Genomic DNA, 13124 nt, shown 5'->3' with positions numbered 1-13124 from the left:
CAACATATTTTGGGGTACTGTATGAGGCTCTTTTGGACCTAATTATAAAATTTTACAACCTGATGTGAATTGTATGAACTTATTAGACTTGAAAATAATTTAGAAAAATATGCGAGAAACAACAATTTATAAGCACCTTTTTATGTGAAACAACCTTTTAAATTTCTTTTGGCATTCAATAACAACCTTAAACAATTTTTTTTGTTTTTTTTATTTATTTTGGCGAGGTCAGAATTTCAACGTTAAATTTAGATCACAAGCGTTTGTCAAGGCATTCAACACCTTTAAATGCAAAGATCAAACATAAAAAAAATACCATGATCAACGCCTAGAAATGAGAATTAACATCAGAAAATAAGTTACATGGTCTAATCTCGCAAAAAAAAAAAAAAAAAAAAAATTGAAAAAAACTGTTTTAAGTTGTCAGATGCCAAAAGAAATTTAAAAGGTTGTTTCTCACAAAAAAGAAATTAGTTTAGGAGAACTCAAAAGGTTAAAATGGGGGTTAAGGGTTTTTTTTTTTACATTAAATTTACTGGTTTAGCAATGATCAGTAAGCCAACCTACTAAAACCTTAAATGAATACAAAATTAGCTTATTCTAGAATTAATTAAAGTTGATTTTGATGAGGTTCAAGACTTCAAGGAAGGTTTCTTGAAACTTTCTTGTAGTTCTTGCAAGCTTATCAAACTTTCTTGAGTTTCTTTATTAGTTTTGCGTGCTTCTTTAATGTTTTCATCAATTTTTGATATGGATTAAGATTAGGATGTTATTTTTATTATTTTATTTATGATCGAATAAAATAAGATTATTAGTTAGTTTAATTATGTCGAAATTAGATTTAGTTTGTTATATCTAGATTTAGTTTGTTAGATTTAGATATAGTTTGTTATTAGATAAGATATGGCTTGTATATCTTATCCTAAGTTAGTTTTAGCCTAATAAGCTGTATTATAAATAATGGTCGAAATAATCAATAAAATCAATCTTGTTTATTCAATCAAAAATCTGGAACGAAAGTTTCACAAGTGTAGCGTTGCTTCACAAGGGATTTGTGGAATCCTATTCTTTCCCAATTCGTTTTACAATCAAACTATAACACTAATTTGTGGAATAAAATCCACATATGGCTCTGATACCAATTTGATGTGGATTTTCTACAATAATCGTTTAATTTTCTACTATAAAAATAATTTAAAAAACATGATCAGGGCATAATCGTAGTTACACGATGAAGACTATCGATGGAAAATTCTGGAATATTCTCAAGCGTACGAGGATAAGCGTGTGAGTCACCAACACGCAATTTATCCAACAAACGTGACAATCATCCAGATGAGCGTCATAGCGCTCATTTGGATAAGGCCACAAAAAATTCGAGGCGAAGGCTAACATCCAGGAGGGAGCACCAAGACGCTCAACGAGCGCCATAGCGCTCAACCAAGGCGCGCTATAGCGCTACCCCTGGTGAGCGCTATAGTGCTCGTTAGACGCCATGGCGCTTATTCTTGGGTTCCCTATCTATACCTAGAATATAAAAATAGGCCCCTAAAAGCATATGTGTCATACTCTCCTTCAATCTCTCATGATTCCTAAATGCTTTTGTTGGTTGACACGTGGCGCTACAATTTATTCCTAACAACCAAAAATGATCTACCTTCTTCTACCGGTGTCTCTCCAATTTCCCACTAGCTGTTACAAAATCATATGATCTTACCTTACATATATTCAACCTTTCATTTTTCCCCATTCACTTCATCAACTTAATGCACACAATAAATCATATTTGGAGCAAATGCCTACAACTCTTATTTAAAAGCCAAGAACCAAAGTTACTACTCCCATCAAAATTGGTAAGCTAACCTTCAATCATTACTTACAAATTTTTAACATTTTATGACTATCTTATTTGGATGCTTCATCTACTCTTTCATACAAACATTATTAATCAACATCCTACTGTACATTTTCCTAAATAACATACTTCATAATTTTTCATGAAAATCATAATCAAACTACATTATGATCAAAATTTGGGGCGTAGGAACTTGGCATCATCATATCATATCATGTCTAATTGCATTTACCTATATAAACAGACCTAAATTTCGTATTTGTTGTTCCTCTTTTTTCAAGTGCTACTCAATAGTCTTTTCTAAAGTTTGATGTTTTTCCCCATTCATTCCACCTCCCTCATCAAGCCCTATTCTTTCATTACACACCATCATTACACCTTCCATCATCTACTAATCTATTATCCCTTTGTATTCCTTCTTTTCGGTTGTATTTAAGCATATATTGAACTAAATATAGTCTAACTTTACCTATTAACTACTTTCTATGACTCTACTACGAGTACATATATCATAATCTATTAATTTGAAAATATTTGACTTATTTTTCCAATTGAAAGTTAATTCTACTACTGGGACATGCAATCCTAGCTATACCTCTAAGAGCATAAGTGCAAAATTGGAGGCAGCTAACAATGAGTCTTTTCTTCCGTTGTTGAGAAGAATTTATTTCTTCTTAAAACTCATTTCTTTGCTTCGTGCACACATACTATATATTAAAATCTATATGTAAACAAAATTAGTGATGAGTTATGCTTGAAATTTCCAATTGCTTTATTTTTTATTTTTTTTTGTTTTTTTTTTTGGTTTTACAATATACGAGTAAAGATAATTTTTTAAACTAGGGTCATGTTAGGGTTGTCTTTTTGAGTAAATCATAATATTCAATATTTATAATTTTTACAGATAATAATATTATAGATATAAATGATGTAAAATGTAAACTATAAAGCATATAAATTGTAAATGTATAATATTTCATGAAACTAAACATAGCGAGTAGTAGTTTAAAATATGTATTTTACCTCGATGGTGTGGTCTATTAAGACTATATTGGCCATGAAATGAACGGACTGAAAAACTAGTTATAAATAGGAGGCCACCCACGAGCATTTTGGCTAAATTTTGACATTCTATTGTCCTTCTACTTCCGTACTTACTCTCGTACTCACATTCTTTCTCTCATTTCCACTTAAAAACAAAACACAAACCACTTAAAACACATTTTCTTTCTTACTTTTGGCTCTTTGGCTCAAGATATAAAAAAGGTATTGCGCGCAAATGTATAATTATGAGGTCATAACTCATAATTCCCCTTCTTTCCTTTATTTTGATTCTTTTTAATTCATTATTATAATTATGTAAATAATTCAAACCTTTAATCATATAAATATTTGATTTTTAACCATGTTAATATAATTTTTTAAGTAATTAGATATTAATCATGTACATAAATAAATCATATTTAATTACTTTCTTTATTTTTATTTTTATTTTTATTTTGTTATTACTAACTCTTCTTTGTGTTTGATAAGCAGAACCGATCATATTTTTTTTTTATTTCTAACCTTTATTTTTCTTTTTCTTATTTAGTTGCAGGTATATAATTAATTTATTTTCCTTTTGTATATATTTTCTATTTACTATATATATTCGCAAATCGATGCAAAACCGCAAGCGTCACCAAGGCTAGCCGGGCTGCCCAGCAACCTGCATGTAGGCTGCCTATGGTGCGCGCATGGGCTGAGCATCGAAGGTGCGTGGCTGTGTGGCGAGGGGTGCTAGTGCACTAGGCTTGGGCAGTGGCGTTGGCTGCTGGATGCTTGGGATGCTGCTTGGCAACGTGGTAGCAAGCACCAGCCAGCCCACCACTTGCTGGCAGGCGCTAGCATGCGTAGCAAGCAGCTGGTGCTGGCCAGTGTAGTGTGCTGTGCTGGGCGCAGCATACTAGCACCAAGCGCCATTGTGCTGCTGCTGCGTGTGTGGCGTAGGCTATTGGCGTGCTTGTGCTGCTGCTAGGTAGCGAGGCAGCAAGCCCCAGCCAGCCAGCCCACTGCGGCCTAGCAGCCATGGTGCGCAATGCACCATGCATGGTGGTGGCTATTTTGCTTAAAACTTGAGCTATGTATTTTGCAAAATTTAGCCGTTTTAAAATATTTATGTAATTATTTTAATAAGGTAAAAACCTCGTTTTTCGGTTTTTGCAAAATTTTGACAAATTAAGGGTTAAGCCAACTTAATTAATCGGATTAATTAAGTATGGATGCGGAATTTAGTGGGAGCTTATTTGATTGCGTGAGCAATTTGCATTTTAGAAATAATAAATTAAACAACTTTGACTAGTTTTAATTAGGCGCGTTAATCGGATTAACCACCTAAGTTAGTTACTAGTTTTGCGTGTTTAATTGTGTATTTCGTAATATGCATGGGCCATTCACAAATAGTGAATGGGTGAATGGAAGATTGTTTTCAAAACAGGTTATTGAAAAAAGGCAACTAGTAGGGCCCGACTAGGATAGAAAATACAGACTGCGTTCCGTTGTGTATTTTTGTAAATCTAAATACGGTCTGCGAACCGTTAAGTATTTTTGTACTTTAAATTAATCTTAGTCGTACTAGCTAGTTATTTTATTTTGGCAAAGATGTCTCAAGACGGCGTTTCGATGAAGACGAGCCATGATGAAGACCCTTGAAGATTTGAAGATTTCAAGGGGTCATGCTAGTTGCCAAATGCATCAATTTATGCTTTATATATATTATTGTTATATATGAATGTTAGATGCATGTCTAGGATTTCATATGTTGCGACGATTAGTTAAGTTCACTTAAATGATCAACCAACATAGAAACCCTAGGTCCCTTAATAATATTGAGCTAAAATTTGTCGTTCCAAGAACAACACTTACCGAACTAATGCGCGTATGTGATGGGCTACGCCAAAGCGAAGCATCACTACTTCCCTAGGAACGTAAGGTATACTAGGTATACAAGTTGTCTTGGTTAAGCTCAACGATATCAGTAAGGAGTCCTTAGATGTCGTGGCAAAAGAGATAAAATGTCAAGAATGCATTAGATGCGGCATTTTATCAAACCGAGAGTAGCTTAGACCTATTAGCAATTGGATTGCTTACCTTAAGATATTTAATGTTAAGACAAGCCAAAGCATGCTTAACCATTTCTTGATCTTTGGGATCTCGGAATCATTTTATTCTCGCCTAAAAGGGACATTTATTAATGCGTGAATAAAATGCTCAATAAGTTTGAAAACATGTATGAACGCTTTTAAATTTAAAGTTATTAGTTATATGAATGGTTTTTCATTTCAAATTCTTTCAATTGTAGAACAATGTATGCAAGTAACTCAAACAACAACCAATTCTCTTTACGCTCAATTCTCGACAAAGAGAAATTAAGCAGGCCAAATTTTCTTGATTGGCAAAGAAATTTGCGCATTGTTCTCATGCAAGAGAAAAAAGAATATGTCCTTGATGAGGAAATGCCCGACGCTCCAAATGAGGAGGTCACCCAGGCTGCCCTTAACCGATGGCAAAGTGCCAATCAGGATGTCAAATGCATCATGTTGGCCACCATGTCTCCGGACCTTCAAAATACCTTCTTTCATAAGGAGACGACTTTTGAAATTATTTCCGAGCTTCAGAATATGTTTCAAGAGCAGGCCCGAACTGAGAGGTTCGAAACCCACAGGCAAATCCTTGAGAGCAAGCTCAAGAAAGGAGAGCCGGTTAGCCCACATGTTCTTAAAATGATTGGATTATTTGAGAACATGGAAAGGCTAGATGCTGGGTATTTAACCGAGATGGCAATTGACATCATTCTCCACTCGCTGCTTAAAGGCTATGATCAGTTCAAAATGAACTATAATATGCACAACATGGAGAAAACTCTCACCGAGCTTCATGGTATGTTGAAGCAAGCCGAGAAAACCCTCAAGGATCAGGGAAAGCATGATATGCTCATGGTGAGAAAGGGCAAACCATTCAAGCGGCCGGGCAAGAAGAAGAGCTTTAAAGGGAAAAAGAAAAATTTTCCGCTTAAGTCAAACACTGCCAAGGGCAGCAAGGACAAAAAGGTAGCCTCTTCCAAATCCGACTCCGAATGATTCTACTGCAAGAAGAAGGGACATTGGAAACGGGACTGCCTCAAATTCAAGGAAGATAAGAAGAACGACAACATTGCTTCTTCATCAGGTATTTATGTTATAGACTTAAACTTCGCTAGCAAAACATCATGGGTATTAGATACCGGATGTGGCTCACACCTTTGTTCCAATTCTCAAGGACTAAGGATAAGTAGGAGGCTAGAGAAGGGAGAGGTCGAGCTTCGGGTCGGCAATGGAGCAAAGATGTCTGCCGTCTCCGTTGGAACTTTCAGTTTGTCTTTGCCCTCAGGGCTTATTCTAGAACTTGAAAACTGCTATCATGTTCCTAGAGTGACCAAAAACATTATTTCAATATCGGCGTTGGACGCCAAAGGATTTGAATTTCAAATAAAAAACAATAGTTGTTTGATTTATTTTGATAATGTTTTTTATGGTAAGGCGCATTCAGAAAATGGTCTTTATGTGCTTTCTCTAGACAAACAGGTTTATAACATTGATAATACAGCAAAAAGGGCTAAGACCATCGAGTCGAATCAAACCTACTTGTGGCATTGTCGTCTTGGCCATATTAGCATCAAACGCATCAAGAAACTTCTTCAAGAAGGTGTCCTTGATTCATTCGACTTAGAGTCGTTTGAAAATTGCGAAGGATGTCTACTAGGCAAGATGATAAAACAACCATTCTCCAAATTGGGAGAAAGGGATAGTGACTTATTAGGTCTAATACACACAGATGTATGTGGACCAATGAGTACACCCGCAAGACAAGGTTACCAATATTTCATCACTTTCACTGACGATTTTTGTAGATATGGTTATGTCTACTTAATGTCGAATAAATCTGAATCTTTTGACAAATTCAAAGAATTTCAGAAAGAAGTTGAGAATCAACTTGGCAAGAAAATTAAAGCACTTCGATCGGATCGAGGTGACGAATATTTGAGCCATGAATTCGAAGATCACTTGAAAGAAAATGGTATTCTTTCAGAGTTGACACCTCCTGGAACTCCTCAATGGAATGGAGTATCCGAACGGAGGAATCGAACCTTGTTAGACATGGTTCGATCAATGATGGGTCTTAGTGAACTTCCTATCTCCTTCTGGGGACATGCGCTACAAACCGCGGCACTAACACTGAACCGAGCTCCGTCAAAAGCTGTTGAAAAGACTCCATATGAATTATGGACTAAGAAACCTCCTAGGTTGTCTTTTCTTAAGATTTGGGGATGCGAAGCATATGTCAAACGATTAATTTTCGACAAACTTCACCCCAAATCGGATAAGTGTTTCTTTGTGGGATACCCAAAAGAAACCAAAGGGTATTACTTCTACAATAAATCCGAGAACAAAGTATTTGTTGCTCGTGATGGTGTCTTTTTGGAGAAGGAACACCTTTCCAAAATGACAAGTGGGAGGAAAATCAAACTTGACGAAGTTCGAGAGGACGAGCAACAATGTCAACCTGATAAAACTGACAATCTAAATGCTTTGGAAGCAGCTGTGAAGATTGGTCAGGATTAAACAGACAATGTAAATGCTCAATCTATTACCCTACGTAGATCGCAACGGTCAAGATCTCAACCAGACAGATACCTCGGTATTGTCTTAACTGATGATCAGGATATCCTAGTCATCGATGGCGATGAGCCAGCGACTTACAAACAAGCTATGACGAGCCCCGACTCTACTAAATGGCAAGAAGCCATGAGATCCGAGATGGACTCCATGTCTGAAAATCAAGTGTGGGACTTGGTGAATTTCCCCGAGGGTTACACGCCCATTGGTTGCAAATGATCTTCAAATTGAAGACGGACAAGGATGGAAATGTATCGATATACAAGGCTAGACTGGTGGCAAAAGGTTATAGACAAATCCACGGGATTAACTATGATGAAACTTTTTCACCAGTTGCAATGCTAAAATCTGTCCGGATTATCCTAGCGATTGCTACATATTACGATTATGAAATATGGCAGATGGATGTCAAAACCTCCTTCCTAAATGGGATTTTGGAAGAAACTGTGTACATGACACAGCCAGAAGGTTTTGTCGATCCGAGCAACGCTGGAAAGCTTTGCAAGCTTAAGAAGTCCATTTATGGACTAAAGCAAGCCAGCAGGAGTTGGAATCTGCGATTTGATGAAGCCATCAGCAAGTTTGGTTTTATCAAAAATCCAAATGAATCTTGTGTGTACAAGAAGGTCAGTGGGAGTGACATCGCATTCCTAGTCCTATATGTCGATGACATACTGCTCATTGGAAACAGCACAAAATTACTGGAGTCCGTAAAGGGCTGGTTGGGAAAGTGCTTTTCAATGAAGGACTTAGGAGAGGCACAGTACATATTGGGCATCAAGATCTACAGGGATAGATCTATGAGGATGATTGGATTGAGCCAGAGTACTTACATTGATAAGGTACTGGCATGATTCCACATGGAGAATGCCAAGAGAGGGCATTTACCCATGACCCATGGTGTAACTCTCAGCAAGAAACAATATCCACAGACACCTGTTGAGCGAGAGAGAATGAATTAGATCCCATATGCTTCGCTAATTGGATCGCTCATGTATGCCATGATATGTACCAGGCCAGATGTATCGTATGCCCTGAGTGCTACGAGCCGATACCAATCGGACGCAGGAGAGGCCCATTGGACTGCGGCCAAGAATATCCTGAAGTACCTGAAAAGGAACAAGGATAAATTCCTGGTATATGGAGGCCACAAAGACTTGGTTGTTGAAGGTTACACCGACGCTAGCTTCCAGACTGACAGAGACGACTCGAAGTCACAGTCAAGATACATATTCAGTCTGAATGGAGGAGCGTTTAGCTGGAAGAGTGTCAAGTAGAGCACCACTGCAGATTCTACAACTGAAGCCGAATACTTGGCTGCTTCAGAAGCTGCTAAGGAGGCTATTTGGATTCGCAAGTTCATTAGTGAACTTGGTGTTGTACCCTCCATTAAGGGTCCGATAGATCTCTACTGTGACAACAATGGAGCTATCGCTCAGGCTAGAGAGCCAAGAGAGCACCAGAAGGTCAAACATGTCCAAAGGCGATTTCACATGATAAGGGAATGGAAATCCGAAGGTGAAATCAGAATTTGCAAGATCGGCAAGGATTATAATGTGGCTGATCCTTTGACTAAACCTCTGCCTCAAGTGAAACACAACAAGCACTTTGAGGCAATGGGAATCAATCACGTTGGAGATTGGCTTTGAAACTCCCTGTACATGTGTTTTAATTAAACTAGATACTTTAATGTAAAACATTGTATTGAAACCATTCATTTATGGAGTAATTAATTTTTTATGCAAAATTATCATTCACTCCATTGCTATTTAATTGTGGTTTAGAATTAAATAATGAGTCCATTCGATTTATGGAAATATTCAAAACAGGGTATCAAGACCATGTCTTGGATAAAGAAACACCTGTTAAGTAAACATTGAATATTTGAATCGAAAATTGTCCCTAATCGAGGTCATCTAAGTGATGGACGATTGATGACCACCAGAGATTAGTGTGTAGTATGATTTACAGCACCGTTTCTTGTGCTGCAAGGACGTAATAGTCATAAATCATTTGCACAGGTGCCAGTTTGGAACTGCACTGGAAAGACCTATGAGAGTACTTTAAGAGATTTAAAATTGTCATAAGTACATTTCTCATTATAGCTATCGGAACCTGTTTCCTCAACCATGAGTGTTGTAAAGTTTTCTTGTTTGAGTACTAGTCTCTTTGATGTTGCCTAACGTCTGTCGTAACTAGGGATCATAACGGGAACACTCGGGAGACTAAGTCCTCTTAGTAAGAGAAACTTACAATGCAAGACTAGGAATGTCCCCTATTGACAATACAGAAGATGTTTTGTTGTTTATAAGGCCGCTCGAAGAGCGAGACTGTGAAAATGCATGGTCGTGCTCAGATGGATTTTAGAAATCATCTACTAATTGACAGTCGAACTCGGAGATCGAGAAACACTTCTAAACGTGATAAGGATGACGATGAATCTTACCTTATAGTTCACGAAGAAACATTAAGCGACATAGGAAATGGGCTATACACTATATGCACACTTGTCCGGAAGGACAAGTGGGAGATTGAAAGGAATGGTGTCCTTCCAACAAGTGTATTATTCCGATAGAGGGTTCAGAATTATTACAGAGCTAATTCTTCAGTAAGGTCAAGTGATTGGAATGCCTAGGTGGAGGCCGCTTCCGATCAGTAATATTAAGGTACAATTAATATTACAGCTCAATCTTAACTGAACCCTTCGGGTCAAACCCAATCGAACAACCGATCCGAGAGGATGAATTAATCCGAAGGATTTAATGAGTCGTCGAAGTTTTACGAACACAGACGTCGGATATCGAGCCTAGGGCGTCGAGGCCGAGCGACGCAAAATCAAAAGCAACAAGTACGAGCATAGCCGTAGCACCACATTGGTCTAAGCATATGGATGCTAGGCTAGCTCGAGCTAGCATGCACCTAGCATGGCTAGGCGCAAGCCTAGACACACTAGGTGTGCTAGGCGCACCATCGCTAGCACTAGGTGCTAGCATGCGTGCGTGCCTAGCATGGCAGCACCATCGCTAGCACCGAGTACTGGCATGCATGCTTGCCTTGCATCGCAGCAGCATACGTGCTAGTTTGCGTGTTAGCCTTCACATGGCAGCACCAAGCAGCACGCTGTGCAATGCGCATGTGCGTGGCCTAGGCGCCAGCACAATGCTAGCCCACGCTCAGCAACACTACGCACCAGCCAGCAAGGCTGTGCGTGTGTTTGCGATGGCCAGGCAGCAGCGCCCAGCAGCCAAGCATGTGCGTTGGCTAGGCAGCAGCAGCACTAGCAGCGCCCAACATCCAGCAGCATGCATGGCTCGCTAGCAGCACGCATGCGCTAGCTGTGCTGGCTGGTGTGTGCTGGCTGGTGCGTGCTGGCCATGCTAGCTGCGCACAGCCTGGCAGTGCATGCTGGCCAGCAAGGCTGGCTGCCAGCCCAGCATTGCTTGGAGCCGGTTTGGGAGAGTGGGGACTAATCCCTTGGGCAAAGCCTTGGGGAGCAAGGCAATGGTCCCCCCCTTACTTTTGGTCCTCACCTAACTCTCTCTCTCCCCTTGACACTGTTGCATTGTGATTGAGTTGATTAATTATTTAATTTAGAATTAAATTAATTATCAATTTTATTCATTCTCCCACATTGGTTGGGGAATGAAATCCAAGGGTTCATTTCCCTATAAATACCAAGGCTTGGGTATTTGGGAAAGAACACACTTGAGTGGAAAAGTAAAGGAAACTCCCTTGTTGAGTATACCTTGAAATTCGTAAAACTCTAAGTTTATTTTGTCCGGGCCTCGACTAACCTTCGAGGCTTAGGACGATCGGGTCGGGTTCGAGGGTAAGATCCCGTCGGAGGCCTCGCATTATCGGGGTTCAAGTAAGAGCTCATAGTTGAGCGAAGCACGCGTCAAAGGTATAATATTTTATCCTTTCTTATGCTTTAAATTATGTTTTTCTAGTTAATTGCATTTATTATGGGGGCAGGTCTTGGCGGGTTTCATTCCGCGTAGTGAGGGTCACTATGAAACCCTAAAAACCGTTCACGGGTGTGAAGGTTACACCCCATAATTCACAATCACGGAGATTGCTAACTCCATAGTGGGCCGGAACCATGACTGGATGTTCGAGGATGATGATACGAATCCAACCTAAAAGAGATTGAACCCGCCCTAAATCGACCTCGACTTAATGCTTATGATATTCATGTGAGCATTTCTATTAACATACATACATCAAATTAATCCTAAGCATATTTAATCTATGTTGGTTGATTATTAATGCACAATCAAATCTATTATTGGTGATCACTTGAATTAAAATTATATTAGCCTGAATTCAAGTTATTAATTATCTTATTAGGCGTGATTTTAAGTACAAGTTCCCTTTAATCTTGTAAGAGATAGCGTGGTCAAGAAATAACAATCAATTATGAATAATCAAGCAATGCATAATGGACACAACAATAATCGTCATAATAATATCATCAAAATATATTTAGCAAGATCCTAGGCATGATACTAAACGGATTAATAACAAACCCTAGCATGTCACTAGTAATCAATATTAAAGCTTTATCCTAAACACGATACTAGAAACATGATATTAGAAATATTAGTTGACACCCTAAACATGATACTAGGAATCAAAATCAACATCCTAACATGATACTAGGAATTAATATAACATTCTAAACATGACTTCTCTATCAAGAAAACAATTAAATAATCGCACTACTCATTTTGATGCCTTGTACTTCTTTCTATCAAAACAATACACACGTTAGTAAACTTCAAGAACGATTAAATCAAACCGATGAAATAATAATTAAAATATAGATTTAGGACCAAACCCTCAGAACTATCAACCTTTCATGTCGAGATCTAAGGCAACTTCTAGGTTGGCTAGGAGTATTCAAAGCTCGTGAATGAGGTATGGTGATTGTTTGGAAAAGTATCAAGGATTTGTTGGGATGTGTTTAGGCTAGGCTAAGAAAAGAATTAAGAGAGAGAGGAGAGAGAGAATATTAGACAGGGGATTAGATGATGATTGTTGGTGAATGAAAACGGGGTGATACAACCTTTATTTATAGGGAAAAAAGGGTCGAAGGATCAGAAAAGGAGAAGGAATTTCAATCAAAGTAAAACTCTCCTCATCGCGGCGCAATAGTTTTGCTACGACGCGATGGTGCTGTCGCTCAGCGATGGTTTTGAAAGGATAGAATCCGTACGGATTTTGACTCTCAATCGAATTGGGTTAACCAAATATCCGTATGTATTCTTATTTAACCGGGATTAGGATCATTGAAAAACAGATGTTTTATCTGATGTAAAATTCTTAAATCTATCTTTTTGAAAACAGAATAAATTAGAACCTTCTAAAGATTTCTAGAAGCTCATAATAAATCCTAATGGAATTAAGATTGAAAACAACCTTCTAGATGATTCTAGAAGCTTGTAATAAATCCTAATTGGTTTAGGAATGGGATTAAGGTTCATGGACCCTCCACATGATCATTGGGTCGCAGGTAAGGTTCAGTTTAGTGTTTTGGCCATAACTTCTTCGTTATAAGTCAGATTTGGGCTTAT

The sequence above is a fragment of the Chenopodium quinoa genome, unplaced genomic scaffold, assembly GCF_001683475.1.
Source record: "Chenopodium quinoa cultivar QQ74 unplaced genomic scaffold, ASM168347v1, whole genome shotgun sequence".
NCBI classification, from domain to species: Eukaryota; Viridiplantae; Streptophyta; class Magnoliopsida; order Caryophyllales; family Amaranthaceae; genus Chenopodium; species Chenopodium quinoa.
Note: the sequence above shows the minus strand (reverse complement) of the source record.